We start from the raw sequence: 17,359 nt of genomic DNA, 5'->3' as shown, positions 1-17,359 counted from the left end.
TTCTGACAGTATTTGGGATAAGGTGTTAAACACCTAGAAATTCTATGTGCAATTCAGGGAGCACATACAAAGTTCAGTGAGCTCTCAGTATCATCTTGGCTTCTGATTTTAATGTTTCTCCTTTGTACTTGAACAGTTTTCTTTTTAACCAGAGATATGTGAAGAGCTTGTTTAGGTCTTCAATGGCTCTGTCATGTTCTCACTCTCCTTGTTTACTTTCTAGCTGATCCACTCCTTGTTTGAAATGGAATTACTAACTGAAGTTTGCAGAGCAACAACTTTTTCCTTGCTTCCTTTCCAGTTTATTACTTACTGTCAGTGCTGTCATGAGTATTTTTCCCCATTGACATCCATGAAATCAATTTCATCTGGCTGACTTTTATTTTTCCCCTTTTCTGACAGATCTGGGAATGATGTACACAATGGGTAGAAGTGGCCAGGGAGGCTCTAGAGACAAAAGTAATAAATCCCATTGTTTCAACTTGGGTAAGTAAAAATTTATTTAAAAAATTTATAATGAATGTCAGTAAGAATTTTTGTTTGTAGTGAATATCTATTGCCCTCAAATGACAATTTTAAACAATTTTCTTAAATGTTATACTTTCTTAAGAAATGTTATACTGTTTAGCATAAATTTCACATAGCTTTTGACTCTACTATAGCCAGAAATCGTGTCTGCTTTTTGTTGCATTCTCTTGTAATGTGATTTCTGAGGTTGCCATCTATTTCAAAATGGCTGCTACAATTTAGCCATCTCATTTAAGTTCTAGATCAAAAACTGAAGAATAAGCTGGGCGCTGGTGGCTCTGGCCTATAATCCTAGCTACTCAAGGAGGCTAAGATCTGAGGATCGTGGTTCAAAGCCAGCCTGGCAGAAAAGTCCCAGTGAGACTCTCTGTAATTACCAACTCAAAAACTGGAAGTGGTGGTGTGACTCACTTGGAAGAGTGCTAGCTTTCACCACAAAGAGGCTCAGGGACAGTGCCCAAGCCCTAAATTCAAGTCCCATAGCTGACAAGAACAATAAGGAGAAGGAGGACGAGAAGGAGAAGGAGAAAGAGAAGGAGCAGAAGAAGAAGGAGAGAAGGAAAAGGATAGGGAGAGGGGGAAAGGTGAAGAGGAGGAAAAAGGATAGAGGAGGGGAAGAAAAGTAAACTTAAAACAAAAAAATACAATGAGTATTTATGTATGCAGGCTCCTACCGCTCTGTACAGCCTTTATGATTCTCACGCAGCACTTTTGTTTATATCTCATTAGGAACTAATCACATACCAACAACTATCTGTATGGTACATTCAGAAAAGAAATGTTTTGACTTGGTTTTCTATACAAATAGGAGCTTGTTTCTTTGAGTAAGGAAAAAGATGAAAATAGCTATTGAGTAGCAAATAATGTGTCTACCACATCATCTTTCAAACCTATCTCATCTCAGGTTCTTTTCTTAAGACATTCAATTTCCTGTAAATTTTCTCAACTTGAAAAAGTATTTCACTGTTTTGAAGAAAATCTTTAGTGTTCATTATATTCTTTGCTTTCTCTTTTTTATCTCGTTCATGTTTTCCATGCAACAGAATGAGCTAATTGAGTACACGGGGGTTATTTTTATACTTCATTCTATCTATAGGTAGTATGTAGAGCAACTTGAATGTAATTGCTGATAAATCAGTGCCAATTATTTCATTAGATGATCAAAAATGAATAAAGGGGCATAATGATACATCTAAGAGGATATCAAGGTAAATCTCACTTCTTTCTGGACCTCTATTTTTCTAGGATTAATTTATTTTGCCCTCATAAAGCATCTGATACCTCATAATTTCTATCAATACTATTGTAAGTTTTGTCGTCTACTTTTTTCTTTAGGTGAAACTTTCTTTGAAACTTCATTTTTGTGTGGTTCATGACCAAGTGCAAATTTCTCAGGATTGTAGATGGTTTTATTTTTTAATATATATTTTTATTGTAAAGATACTGTACAGAGGGGTTACAGTTACATGAGCAAGGTATTGAGTCCATTTCCTGTAGAGCATTGTTACCCCCTCCTTTGTCTTTCCCCTACCATCCCTTCCCTCACCACCTCCCCAACTCTTCCCCCCTCACCCCCCAAAGTTTAAAGTTTGTTTTCAACAACATAGTGTTTTGTACATCTTGTTGTTACCACTGGTCATCCTGTATCCTTATTTCAGCATTTTGTCATTTCCCTTCTGCTCCCCAAATTAGAAAAATGTAGCAGAAATGAGCTCTCCAGCTTCCTCAGGCAGAATCCATTGTACAAACTGACCATCCAAATTGGCAAGAATTCTCTGGATTCTGTAGATAAGACATAGAGTAGATTATTCCCTCTTCCTTGATAGATTTGCTAAAGCACATTGCTAGTCGGGACTGTAAGGTATATTAAGTAGGTAGATTTCATTAGGTAGCCATGGAAGAGAACACCACCTGCTATTCAGGCAGGAAAAGAAGTTTATTTACTGAACTGCTGCCCCTGCCCTGGATGGTGGAGAGACATGGCTGAAAAAGGGGCAACCCATCCCAGGCTAGGACTAATCTAGGCCAGGGACAGGAAGAGGTATGGCCAGGTGAGTGAAAGGTGTGGCCACCCCTGGGACCCTCCTAAGGTCAGATGGAAAGCATGTGACCAGATGTGGCCCAGGATGTGACCTAGCAGGAGGTGGAGGTGACTGCTTCCAGGTGTGCCAATTACCTAGGTTACATATACTAGGTGGAAACTTAGCCAAGAGGTAGGGAGTGTCTGTAGGGGGCCTGCTTGGCCTGGGCAGACCTTACAAGGACAAGATCCGGTGTTCTACTATCTTCAGATATAACTTCCCAGAATTAGCCTGGAATTTTTCTATTCATGTTATATCTTGGAAAAAAAAAGAAAATTAAGAAATGGGTCATTGTTTGTCAATTACCTGTAAATCTGTTGCTACAGCCTAAGGGAAGTAAAACAAGACTGGGAATATATTTAATAGCTGTATGCATTGATTTCTGACCCAGTCACATATTCAGGGATTTCAGCTATTTCTTTCAAGTTCTTCAAAGGCTACCACTTATGTTCTGTAGAGATGCTGTTCCATACTTAGTGTGACCTTCACATGTGTATATTTAATTGGTACTCATTTTTGTTCAAGTAATCCTTCCAAGCAACAAAGCTAACTAGGTCAAGATATAAAAGACTCTCCAAGACAAGAATTAGCATATATAGTTAACATACTGATTTACAAGCACAAATATACACATATATACAGAGACTGACTCATAATTTAATCTGTAGTATCTATAAAGATACTGTGATAATTAAAGTAGCAACTTGGAAGTGCAATTTCTGTGGAATAGCCTGTTCAGTGACTTCTTTGCTGACAGGTTTTATAAACCAGGTGGTCCTAGTTGATTTACACTAGAAATGTAAAAATCTTTCTCTCTCCACACACACACACACACACACACACACACACACACACACACACACACACACACACACACACACACACACACACACACACACACACATTTGCTCATTTAAACACGTTTCTTAACATCTTTAGGTTTTGGTTCCTTCTTGAAAAACCGAGAGTGCAACCAGCCTATCTCAGAAGTTTATTTTCATCCCACAATCTTACAATTTCTACAGAATCAGCTGACTGAAACTGACATTGTGGGCTGATACCAGATCGAGTTTGATGAAATTTTTTGACACATTCTGTAGGATTTCCTTATCCAAATGAACACAAGCACATTGTGCTCTCATTACATTATACTTCCTACTCTTCCCCATTTCCTCATAAATAGGAGTTGTTACAAATTATTTTCCTAAGATTTAGGCTATGGTTTAGTTGAATTCTTCGTGACTCATTGGGATGCTGTATCATTATCTCATTTTGCTCATTGCTCATTCATCAGGTGCTTCTATGAAATAGCAGTCTCTAAAATATGAAAAGCAAATTGTTAGTCAGTGCAGGAAGTGGAGAGCAGGTGTGCTATGCTCAGCTCTGCCAACTTAATATAGCAGAATACTATAGTTAGGTTTCTAGGGGTACTCAGTACCGCCTATCATAACCTGTGTAAAGTTATTACCTCTCCCTCATAACTTAATCACTTGCCTTCACTTGAAATATATATGAAGCAATAACAACATCAATACTATCTCCCCCTTAGGCCTTTATAACATAAAGCTTTTTGATTTCTGATTGCTTCAGGTCTCTTTTCTCTCTTTCTCTCTTTCAAAAGTATGTCCTGATTTCTTTTTTAATTAAAAAAAGAGAAGAAATCCTTCCTTCCTTTACATTTCTCTGCTACTACTGATTTCAAATTATCCCCAAACTCAATCTTCACTTAAAGATTCATTTTCAATTATCCTACAATTCAATCAGAAAATATTTGTTGAACATCTACAATGTGCTTAGTACAAGGAATGCTAAAACAAGAAAGGTACAAACCTTGAAAGAGCTCACTGTTTAGAGAACTGGAAGGCATGCCAAATAGCAAATATAAATAACACTGTAAGGATTTTATCAGTGGTAAATTGTGTTAATAATTCTCCAGAGAAATGACATGGATAGAGACGTATATAATGGTAGCATAGATAGAGGATTTGTATTATAGAAATTTGTTCATGTGCCTATGAAAGCCAAGAAGTTCCATGAAATACTTCTCCAAATAATAAAACTAGGAAAGCCAGTGTACAATTCAGGCTTGAAAACAGGGAGTCCCAATATCCCAAGATAGGAGAAGATAGACAGTTCAGCTCAACAAAGAGAATTTGCCTTTTCTTTCTTTCCTGTTCTCCTCTCCCTCCCTCTCCCTCCCTCTCCCTCCCGTGGGCCCCCTCTCTTGCTCCCCCCCTCCCCCCCACTGCCCAGGCACTCAATGTCTGCAAAGATTCTTGCTAACTTTAGTAAGGATGATCTTTGCTTTCTTTACTAATTCAAATGCTAATCTCTTCTGTAAATTCCCTCATAGACATACCCAGAAATACTTTATTATCTGTCTGTGAATCCCTTAGCTCAATCATAGGTCAGGATGGATTGAAAATAATATTTAAAATTTTGGAAGAAAAATGGCCAACTAAGGACACTATACCTGGCAAAGTTTCTTTATATATTTTCCAACAAAATCAAAATTAGAAGGAGTTCATTCCATTATACCTACCTTGGTGCTTCAGTCTGAAACAAAAGAACACTAATAACTTAAACACACATCTATTAAGCTCATTAGAAAAGGTGAATATATATTTTTGTTCCTTAGAATCCACAACAGATTTTCCTAAGACCTTTACAATCCAAAGTCCAAGGATGTCTGAGTCTCTTATATAAATGTTTGGATCTCTTATATAAAGTGGCATAGTATTTTATATAACCTATGCACATCTTCCTATAGACTTTGCGTTTTAATTTTTGTAATACCTAGTACAAAGTAAATACTATATATTTGTAATATACTATTTCTAAATGACAACAATGACAAATTAATCTGTTTTGTTCATTGTAGACAAACTTAAACATTTTTTAAAATCTGTCATTTGTTGAATTTGCAAATGTGAAATGTGGATTCCAAAGGCTCAGTGTATCCATTTTTTAGTATTGTAATGGTGATTTATAGCATTTTAAACAATGTTATGAGGGAAGGAAAGGGGAAAAGACACTCAAATTATAAAAGGAAAACTAAAATAGTCCCTGTAATGATCTTATCTTAAATATAGAAAATCCAGCAACTGAAATTATAAAAATTTAAGTCAGTAAATTTGTAGGATAGATATCAACAAAATCCATGTATATTTTTATTCATCAATAACAAACTATCTGAAAAAATAAGCTATCCTGTTTATAATAGCATCCAAACTAAAAACACAAAAGAAAACTTTGTAATAAATTTAATCAAATCTACTTTATGAACCAAATTTACTTACAATATTGACAGAAATTGAAGAAGACACAAACAAATGGAAAGATATATTATGCTTATGAACTGTAAGAATTAATATCATACAAATGTCCCTACTATCCAAAGGAGGCTATAAGTTTTCTATTATTCCTATCAAAATTTCAGTGGCAAATTTTGGAGAAGAAAAAGAAATCATATGGAAACACAACAGCTCAAGTAATCTTGAGAAATACAGAATATAGTTTACAATGCTGTAGTGAATAAAACATGGCACTGTGATAGGGAACTGGATTTCCACATGTCAAAGAATGAAATTGTACCTTTCATACTATATAAGTAAACACTCTATGTAAGTAAACATTTTGTGGTGATATCCATGCGTATACAAATGTACTACATGGAATGTGCTAGATTCAGGGAAAACTCAAATGTGTGATTCTATAGAAAGACTAACTCACAGGTCAACAAAAAATGAGTGTTCAAAAAAAAGGATGATGTCAAGAGAAAAGGGTAGACAAATGAAGAGAGGAAATGGGGGAGAATGCAGTTATAACACTTAATGCATATCATACAAAAAGAAAACTGAGGGAAGGGATGGGATTGGGAGAGACGTGGAGAATGATGAAAGAGGTGATACTGATCAAGAGGCACTGTATTCATAAACTGTTTTGTTGAATACCAACACCTTTGCACAACTATTTAAAGGTAATAAAAGTAGAGTTAAAAATTAATTAAAGCTGGTACAAATCCTTAAGCACAAAACCTAAAGTTGTGAGCTCCTAGAAGGAAAAAATTCGGAAATATTTTAACATTTATCTTGGCAATGAGTTTTTGGATATGATAGCAAAGTAAAACTAAACAACGTGCAAACTAAAAAAGTTTTCACAGAAAAAAAATCAACAAAGTAAAAAGCAATCTATGAACTGAGAGAAAATTTTGTAAACTACATATCTTATCAAGGATTAATATTCACGAGACTTATATAATTAAACAGCCACAAACAAACAAAAAACATGAACCTGACTTTGCAATTTGGTGAGTGTAGATCTTAAGTGTTCTCATCACACACAAAAATTTGATTAGTATGTGAGGGGATGAATATGTTAACTAAGTTGATTTTGGTTATCATTCATTATATATACACATATCAGATCATTACACTGTGTGCTTTAAATGTATAAAATTTGTAACTATACCTCATTGAAACTAGAAGGAAACAAAAAACAAGAGAAACCTACCACTGTGATAAACTTTGCTACTTTTCCTTTAGTTGTGAATTGTTTTTCTCTTCATTCAATCTAAATTGTGCTGATGAAAATGTGAGTATTTAATGTGAATTTTACCATAAGCCTGATTAGCATCAGAACACAAAAGAAAAGAAATAAATGAGTATGATGATGATCATATGTATGAGTAGGAAGATAATGAACCTAATGAAGACTGAAAATTTTAAAAAGAAGACTCAAGAGAGACTTGTTAAAAAGAGCTTTGCTGTATGAAACTCAAGGGAACATGTAATTCCAGGTTCAGTTGTCAGTGGAAACTGGAATTATACCTGGAGCTTAGCAACCTACGCTATCCCTGAGAACCTAGACTACGAATTGGCTAGCTAGCCTGAGAATGAAAGAAATTTGATTTGCACAATTCACTATTCTGAATTATGGCTTTCTGGGCCAAATGCAATAACTTAGTGGGATATCATGGATAAAGTACCCAGATGATATGACTCATGCTATAGGAAGGCAGATTCTATATAGCCTAGTTAAATATGAAAACCATTACCTAAGTCTAAGACAAATGAAATAGGACAGCAGTTCTAAAGTCAATTTGCTTTCTTGGATTTTTATGGCAGAATTCCCCACAGGTATCCATTCAGGTGAGAATGGCTGACTGTGTGGCTTTGATGGAGAAATGTAGTCTAGGTTTTCACTAACTCTAGAGTGAAGAAATTTCTGTTCCATTTTTATAATTTTGGTGGGTAGTAAAGCTTATTTTGACTTGTTCTTTCTTTAATAGGAAAAGAAAATTCTTACCAACAATCCTACATTTTTTTTGAAAACTATCTGAAGGGCTAATTATGTTTTCCTTCATTTTTCTTCTGAAGACCTCTTTTATCTCAGTTCTTTTGTGATTTCATACTGGTACTTATTCCATCCTTCTATAAACTATTTTTGTTTTTGTCATCTGGAAGTTTTTTTGTAAGGCCTCCCCCTCACTTAAAATTCAAACAGGTCTTCCATTAAAGATTGACAACTGCTAAAAATAAAAAGGAGATTCAAATTCTATCTAATACAGGTATTAATCTTCTGAACCCTAATATTTTTTTAGTCAGAGCATCTCATTACTGAGTCATATTTAATGTGTGTTGAAGACGGAATCTAGTTAACTACTTTTTGGAAATAAAGCCTTGTTCCATAGTACCTAAGGCAACATCTTTGATAATGAAACTTAAGAATAAGAATAATAAAGAAAGAAATTGAGGACTGAGGTGGAGATATGTGAATTAAAAAAATTGGAGTTTAAATTTTTTCTAGGTAAAATCTCATAATAGAAAATATTTCTAAAAATGAGCCTGAGTGGGGAAATGAATGTATGGAGACCTTGTCAGAGGAATAAAGTAGTATGATTAAACTCACAGCTTGAGGAATATTGAGAGGGCACTTGTAAATACCTGCTTACCCTCAATTCTTCTACAAGGAGCCCTGTCAAAGATACCCTTTCCCTTCTTTTCTCATTCTTTTTAAAAATCTCTTCTCTTCTCTTCTCTTCTCTTCTCTTCTCTTCTCTTCTCTTCTCTTCTCTTCTCTTCTCTTCTCTTCTCTTCTCTTCTCTTCTCTTCTCTTCTCTTCTCTTCTCTTCTCTTCTCTTCTCTTCTCTTCTCTTTTCTCTCCTCTCCTCTCCTCTCCTCTCCTCTCCTCTCCTCTTCTCTTCGCTCCGTGAGTTTTGTAATTGGATTAAAAAATTGCCAGTCTACCACAGGTACAATGATAAGAGGCAAAGGCAAATGGAGGAGGATAGAAAAACTGGGAAACATGCCAAATGAATTCCACTATTCAATGTAACTTAATGCAGTTCAATTCACCTCAACAGTAATAAGCATGTCCTTCCTACAAGGTATTAGAGTAAGCATGAGAGAGGAAAATCGAGTTTAATATTTTGCATGTTAGGAGAAAATATTTCAGCATATTTACTTCAGAAATTCATTAACATTTATTTTTCTTCCTGGAGAGAATTGGCATCTTTTTCACTTTTCATTTAATGGTTACTAAAGAGTCTATGTAGGAACATTTGAGGACAAATGGCTAGGATGATTGCTGTTGTTCTCTGGCCTGGGACAGTAAGTATTTATCAGAGGAGCTGTTTATGTACCTAGCACAACCTTGACATTTAAGGGTCCAGCATGATGCCATTATTTAATTTCATCCTGATGGAATCAGAACAGAAAGAGAAGATTAAGTCAGGCCAATGCTTCCCTTCTTGTCCTTACTATAGCTATACTAAAAAAACAACAACAACATTTCATTAGAAAGAAGCCTGTATATTGATTTTGCTGTGTTTAGGACTTTCTGCTCTACCAAGAGGGAGGGGGTTAGGGTAATAGGATTTTCTGTCCCAAAAGTTGTTCTTTTTCCTCCTTTTTTCCCCTTTCTTCTTTCTGTTTCTATCTCAAGCATTTATTAAAATGACTACAAGATAGGTACTGTGCTCTAGTAATGGTCACTTGTTTTACTCACACAGCTCAGTGACCATCCTTGGTATCTGAAATGGAAGAATTATGTATGTTAGTTAACACGTTGTCCATTCATTTTGATACAGGATTTTCAGATTTAATATTTTAAATGGAAGTTAAAGTATGAACTTTGAGGATTCAAAGACAACAACAGAATATTCTCATACTCTGCGATCCATTTTTTGTGTGTATTCTACAAAGGCGAAGTCAATACTTTTAAGTGTTTCTTTTGTAATATTTCTTTTGTATATTTCTAGCATGCCTAAATTACTGCTGTTTTCTTTATTTTGTTTTAGTTTTAGGCATTATCTATTGATCTAACATTTTGGAAGGTGAGTCTGAAGCTTTCTTGTATAACTACTTCTATCCCACTATAGTTATGCAAGGGATCCAGGTGGGCCAGTCCTTCACAGTGGAGCCTGAAACTAAGACAATTGGGGCAGACATTCGACATCACAGGCCCTGTTCATATTCACTCAGCGCACACCTTTACTTCAGTTATTGCAACAACAAACAACTAGTCATCCAAGTATAGCATACTGAAGTTTGCATTTTGTCTCCCTGAATTTCTTGCTTTCTGGTTTGTGTCATGTCTCTTCTTCCCCAATGCCCCACCAAGTAACAGCTTTGGGAATGTCAGCCACACTCACACATTCACAGAACTGGAACAGAGTTAACATCTGTGTATAAAGCTTACTCTAATCGTGACAGGAGCTAGAAGACAAATTTTGTCTTCTTTGCCTTGAACTGATAAGCCTGAGACTGGTCATTTTAGATGTTAAGTGGTAACAATTATAGTGGCCTGTGATGGTGAAGTGGGGTAGACAGATAGAAAGGGAATAATAATAACACAAAGGAGCAGCAGCTACATATCTAGATACATTTTGCCAAACAACCTGCTTTACTGTTGTGGAACTGACTGTGGTTGAAGCTACTTCTTTGTACAGTGGCCAATGATCTCCAGCAAGGACCTGAACAGGGACTTTTTCAACTCTAGAACATAGCCATAGACCTCAGGTATATATATATTTTTTGGGAGGTCCGGTCATGGGGCCTGAACTCTGGGCCTGGGCGCTGTCCCTCAGCTCTTCAGCTCAAGGCTAGTGCTCTACCACTTGAGCCACAGCGCCACTTCTGGCTTTTTTCTTTTTGCTTACGTGGTGCTGAGGAATCGAACTCAGGGCCTCATGCATGCAAGGCAAGCGCTCTACCACTGAGCCACCTTCTCAGCCCCCTCAGGTATATTTTATTATAGTGGTGGTTTTATGTATGTACCTTTTCTCAAATTACTATCTTGGTTCTACTGGCACCTTATCAGATCAACCTCTTCCTGTTCCCAGGGTCTTGGAAATGCCCTCCCATTTCCTGGAAAACTCCAGAATTACATGCATATCCTTAGCATAATCCCCAAAGGTGCCTATCTGGGATCCTTAATTATTTGTTTACATGTTTATTTCCTACCTCTCTCATTCTTAATCAATTTCAAGTGGGAAGAACACATACCTTATTTATTATTGTATCTCTAGCTGCCAGTAGTTTCTGATACAGAGTACGTTCTCAGTAAATACCTGTTGAGTGATTGAAGGAATTATAGATGATATTGAAAATACATATTGACCCACTTCTCTTGGAATACATATTGAATTTCTCCAACTTGACCGCTTGACTTCATTCTCTATTTTTTGTTCAGCTCAACCTACAGTTAAGTGTCTGCTCTGTAGAAAGGCCATGAGGTGGTGAGAAATGAACAGTTTTTTTCCTGTTCTCATGAAACTTACAATTGAATGGAACAAAAATATATGTCATGGCTAGTCAGGCCACTGCTGGCAGAGGAGAGGTGAACAGAGGTGAATGAAAACTGTCGTCTTGATAGATCGTGGGACACAGAGGAGGTTCTTCTCCACATAGTGAAAGAAAGGAGCCTTGGAAACCACCATCACATCCTCACTCCTGGGATTTACCCCCATGCAGAGAGTTTTGTTATATGCTATCCCTCCTCTACCAGGGTTTTTCTCCCATATGGTTTCTATGGTTCCCCTGAATCTCTAATGCCTGGGAAGGACTTCTGCCATATGTGCCAGCTGGCTTGGGGGCCCTGCTTTCTCACCTCATTTCTGCCAACTCTGTTTCGGAGAGCTGGGCCTCATTCCCATTTTATCCAGCCTTATCTCAGAGTGCATTCTCGGAACACAATCTTCCGTAGCACAGGAAAAGAAATCTAATCAGGGTACAACATTTTTACAATAATGGCCGGGCCTTTGGCCTGAACTTCTCTACTGAAGGTGTCTCATTTCTTCCAGTTAATGTATTCTTTTGGAAGTCTAAAATCTCTGGTAATAAGCAACTGCTAAACAATAGCAAGACGATAAAATATTTAAACCTCAAAATTAAATGTGAAAATTTGAATCATCCATTCTAGTTTTATTTTTTTTGTTTTTGTTTTATAATTTTTAAGTTATTGACCAGAAATGAAAGAGCTTCTGTGTGTGTATGCATGTGTGCACGTATGTGTGTGTGTGTGTGTCACTTTTTTTAAAAATCTTTTTCCTCTTGGTTTTGTAGAATAAAGATGTATTCCCTTAGAAAGCAAAGGGGATTGGCTGTAGTCATAACCACTTGTCCTGAACCCGTCTGGAATTTGAGGAATATAACCTATTGAGGAAATCCTTAGGTAGGCTGTCAACAGATTTGATGCAGAGTGGGTTAGACTAACAAAGACCGTGTTTGTAAAGTCCTTTTTAGTTTTGCAAGCATTAAGTAACTAGGCCCTGGTTACAGCAACACAGATTTAGCTTTCGTTTCATTATGAGAATTGGGAAAGTAGTACTATTTTTAAATAGCAGTTTATTCATCTGTAAGAGACAGATGGTAAAATTGTAAAGATTAAATGAGCTAAAGTAATAAAAACACATAGCCAAGTCCTTGGCTCATAGTAGGTACTGTATAAACACTGACTGTTAAACACTAGGTTCTTAAGGACAAGGTTTCCCCAGTTCAGGTGTTATGAAGGACTCCCTTCATGCCTGGGATGTTGACTTCAGCCATCATCCTATCCTCTACACTGTTTCTCTGCACCTGAATCTTCATCGCTTCTAAATGAGGTTGATGTTTTCTTCTCCAAAACATCTCACTTTAAAAAAAATAACGAAACAATTAATTTTAGATGAGACTGTTTGTTCTTGAATATCTTCAGGTCACAATACCTTTGGCATTTATGAGGCAGTTAGGGATGAGGAGGGGAAATGGAAAGGTGAGAACAGAACTGAACATGGAAAGACCACTGTTTTCCTTAGAAACTGGAATGGGATGAGAATATTCAGAAGTGACTGTGGCTATGTGCTGGTGGCTCATTCCTGTAATCAATCCTAGCTATATATTCAGGAGGCTGAGATCTGAGGATTGCAGTTAGAAGCCAGCCTGAGTAAGAAAGTCTGTTAGACTCATATCCAATTAATCACCAAAAGAGACCAAAGTGGAGCTGTGGCCCAAGTGGTAGAGAGCTATCTTTGAGCAAAAAAGCTCAAGGACCACATCCAGGACTTCACTAAGTTCAAACCCCAGGAACAGCACCAGTAAATAAATAAATAAATGACAGCAACAACAAAAAATAAAGTGACAGTGTGATCTGAATATGTTATCTAGCTACTTGATTCATTTTACCAATCCAAGAGGTACAGAATTTACTTATCTGGCTTATTTCCATAAACAACATGGGCACAGAGTTTGTGAGGAAAGGAACCAACTTCTGATCAGAAAGAAAGAGAGAAAGAGAAAAAAGAAAAAACAAAGAGATAAAGTGAGAAAGAGAGGAAAAGAGAAAAGGAAAGAAGGAAAGAATCGGGAAGGAAGGAAGGGAGAGAGAAAAAGGGGGTTAAATGGGGGAGGGAGAGTAGAGGGAGGGAGAAAGAGAGGAAGAGAGGAAGGAAGGTAGAGAGATAAAGAATCAATGCCCTCAAAAGAAGAGCAGTCTCAGTCTCATGACTATCATGAAAAATGTTCATGATAGTCAGCTACCCATGTGGTTTTTTCTAGTTGATTTCTCATTCTAAATTGACTACATTCTTCTGATAGTCCATGGAATCATCTAAGAGTTTTAAATTTCAGATCCTTAGCTATACCCCACAGAGAGTCAGGAATGGGGCCTGAAAACAAGAATTTTTAATGAGCATACACATCTGATTCAGAATTGGGGTCACTTGAAATATATTAAGTGAGATATTGGCACATAAATCATAGTGTCAGTTATAAAGTTAACACAGCTCACCTCTCTTTTATATTCATAACTCTTTTTGTTGTGAACCATTCATTTTATCTAGTGTTGAAATATAATTTTATTGCCTGAGAGGCAGAATAAACCAAAGGATTTAGAAAGTCGATTTAATTGTTAAAATATCATGTCTAGTGAAAAAAAAACAAGGTACAAATAGTTTGATGAAATTCTTGAAAGAGGAGGAAGAACATACAAACACTTCCATACAAATATCTGCAAAAATAAACCTTGTGGTTTGAATATCAGAACCACATTAATATTTTTCATATTCAAAAAGAATACTAATTTAGCAAGTATAAGTAGCTAGAATTGAATACAAATAGAAACACATGAATCCAGCTTTCTATTAAATTGACCTAATTTGGGATAACTGGTATATCAAAGTAAATAATGACAGGAATATATTAACCAAAGATTTACTTTTAAAACTAGGTCTTTATTGGTACCAATAGTAATGAAATGGAGACTAGAAAAATAAAAGTTTATGTCTGTAGTAGAATAGCAAGTAAAAAATATGGAAATCATGTAAAATGAAGATTTTCTCAGGTTGTTACACAGAACTATAATAGTTAAATGAAACAGGGATCATTAAAGCATGGTAAAATTTACATTTTAAATTATTGGTCTTGGAGTGGGGACATAACTTAGGAGTAATAGTAAAATTCCTGAGACCCTGGATTTGATCCCTGAAAAAATAAGATTTTAATAATCATCTAGTTTCAGAAATATTTGTTAATTACAGAAAGAGTATGGTATATTTCATTTGCTTTAGAGAAATCTGGCAGCATCATTTTAATCAAATGATCAAATTTACACTCACCAAGTTTGACAAACTGACAGCATATGCCTCCTGATATATCAAGAAGGACATAACATCTTGCCAAAAATGTTTAATCTTATTCTAGTCACAGTGAAGCAATCAAATAAATTCAAATTGAGAAACAATCTACTGCACAAATGAACTTAAATCTTCAAAATTGTTAAAGTCCTAAGAGTTGGTTTTTTTTTAAAAAAATCACAGACTAAGGTACTTATTCTAGATTTAAGATTACTAAAAAAGGATAATTGCAGTGCATAATTATTGACTGATTCTGGATTTTAAAATTTTCAAAAGACATCATTAAGACAATTTGGGAAATTTGACCATAGTATGTGTCATATAATTGTATGTATAAAGATACATGTCATTAAAAAAATGCATAAATGTTCATTCATTTTCTCTTTGTGTATATATTCTCAGTAGTGTATCTCATTTTTAAGCAATGATCACTTCTATTGAGGATAGGTAGAAGAATGACTTGGTTCTTAGGACATATTATACTATAAGGTTTATGGGTGAGGTATTTTGATTTCTTCTGCTCCATAATTCATCAATATGAAAGGAAAAAATTGGAGAGAAAGCAAATGTAGCAAAATATTAATAATTACTAGTGCAACTTTTCTATCCTAGTTGAATTTTCATAATAGAAAGTGTGTATGGAAATGGGGGAGGAGACAGTATTGGCTGTAGTCAGTTTGGGCTACCATAATGGTGCATACACATCTTCATGTATCACTTATTTGGTTGGGCCTGTGCCTATTGATCATATTTATTAGCTAACCAATCTCAAGTTGGGGTTTCTTCTATCTCCCTATCTCTCACCAAGATGTGTTTAGGCACAGTAGATGGGAAGGAGGATGGAGAGTTTTCTCTCTATTGCCACCTCCAAGGGATATTCTGCACATCTCAAGAGCACTAATGGCCAGCAGAGCCCTATTACTATCCTGGGGTAAGTTCATTTTTCATGATAGTCATTTGTTACACTAGTTTGCCACTTGCCTGCTGCTTCCTTGTTAATCCAATAATCTATATGAGAAAAGTAATTTGACATACTCTGTCCCATCTGCTGCCCATCATCCAATCTATATTTTAACTATTGGTGATTTATTAATGATGTCTGTACATCTCTACTCCATTGGCTTCCTTCTTGTCCTCTCACTTGAATATCTTCTCTGGGTGTGTTAGGATGAACGTTTTGCATGAAGATTGAAAGCAATAATGAAACAATAGTCTGAGTGGTAGGTCTAGAGTTTGTTTTTTCAAACAATTAAAATTGTGCACATCCACATGCTCAGAAAAACCATTTCAAGACAATCATAAGAATTGTGTAGAAGGAGGATATTTTTCATCATGATTTTCACAGTACATAAAGTTGATTTCTTTAACAGGTTTGGAGTTATCATTGGTCCCTATGCAAAAGACTCAATTCATCCTATACCCTTCACTCAGCTTTCTGTGTGTCACATGAATTGTTGAGAATCTGCTTTATTTCTGGACACTAATCTCTTTTCTGCACTGATCATAAGCAGCTATATGTTAAAGCTATATGTGTTAAAGTAAATTTGAAGATGGAACTTTGTTCTGGAAGGTAGGTTTCTAGAACTTTGCATATCACATTAACCATGATTGCTGAGATTCATTTTTCTCAAGTCACTATTGCCTACTCAGAACAACAAAGAATCTGGATGATACTCCCTGAGGAGGGCCATAATGGAATTGGGCAGAGAAAAAATAATGATGCCCAACAATGTTCTCTGCTGTGGATTGAACATATCATTCACTTAGAGCCTGGCATGTTCTTTGCATATTGCACATCCCCAAATCTATTCTAATAGAAGAAGCATAGATATAGGTTGTAGGATGGAAATCCAGAGACCTATTGCTTCCTCTGTCTACTTTGTGGTTTCTATAAAGTGAGAGTCAATGTTGTATTGTGGCTTTGAATTGATTGTATAATATGCTATCTTTCTGATCTATTGCAAATTTATCAATGTGTGCGTGTCTCAGTCATTTCTTTAATGGCAAGAATATTAAATGTAACTTATTTACATATATTAAATATGATCTGGTTTTTAATTCTGTATTGACAAATTTTCTTAACAACTTTGAGAAATAGTGTTTTTTTTCAGTCCTAGGAGTCCTGGTTGTATTTGCTTTGCTTTGGTTGTTTGCTTACTTGGCCTGTTGGCTATTTTCAAGCTTTCATTCCTTAGTGAGCCCCAACTGCCCTTCAAGACAGTGGCTTTGAACTCTTTTCTGAGCAAGTGACATTTAGCTGGTGGTAGGAGTGAGCTGTAAATAAATTGAAAAGCAATTTCCTGAACTGATAGGTTTCAAGGAAAGGAAAATGGAGGGGAAAAAACATACATCCTGATTCTTTGTTTATATTCCTTTCTTCCCCAAATGATCTTAAGTTGTCATTGTTTTACACTAACCTATGAATGGGCAACAATTTGAACTGGATACATTACATTTCTGAATTGTCTGCAACTCATGATTTTGCCCAGTGTTATTAGGATAAATATTTTGTCTTCACAATCAATTGTCTATGGCTAGAAATTGTCTGGATATAGTTTTATTACCCCTATAGGATTCACTGAGGTGAATTGTATTCAGAAACTGCTTAATAAATATTTGAGGAACAAACTTTTAAGTT

The 17,359-nt window shown here is 35.8% G+C and overlaps 1 long non-coding RNA gene across 1 annotated transcript in view; it reads left to right on the top strand.

Moving 5' to 3' along the window:
- The window catches only part of LOC138832351 (uncharacterized), a 50,003-nt gene that overhangs the window by 9,252 nt on the left and 23,392 nt on the right, over window positions 1-17,359 (top strand). Inside the window, exon 2 of the long non-coding RNA XR_011373544.1 lies at window positions 403-486. This is a non-coding gene — a long non-coding RNA (uncharacterized lncRNA). The remainder of the gene's footprint in view (window positions 1-402; window positions 487-17,359) is intronic.

The sequence above is a fragment of the Dipodomys merriami genome, unplaced genomic scaffold, assembly GCF_024711535.1.
Source record: "Dipodomys merriami isolate MVZ:Mamm:240054 unplaced genomic scaffold, mDipMer1.0.p SCAF_2, whole genome shotgun sequence".
Classification (NCBI taxonomy): domain Eukaryota; kingdom Metazoa; phylum Chordata; class Mammalia; order Rodentia; family Heteromyidae; genus Dipodomys; species Dipodomys merriami.
Note: the sequence above shows the minus strand (reverse complement) of the source record. Positions and strands in the feature narration are given on the sequence as shown.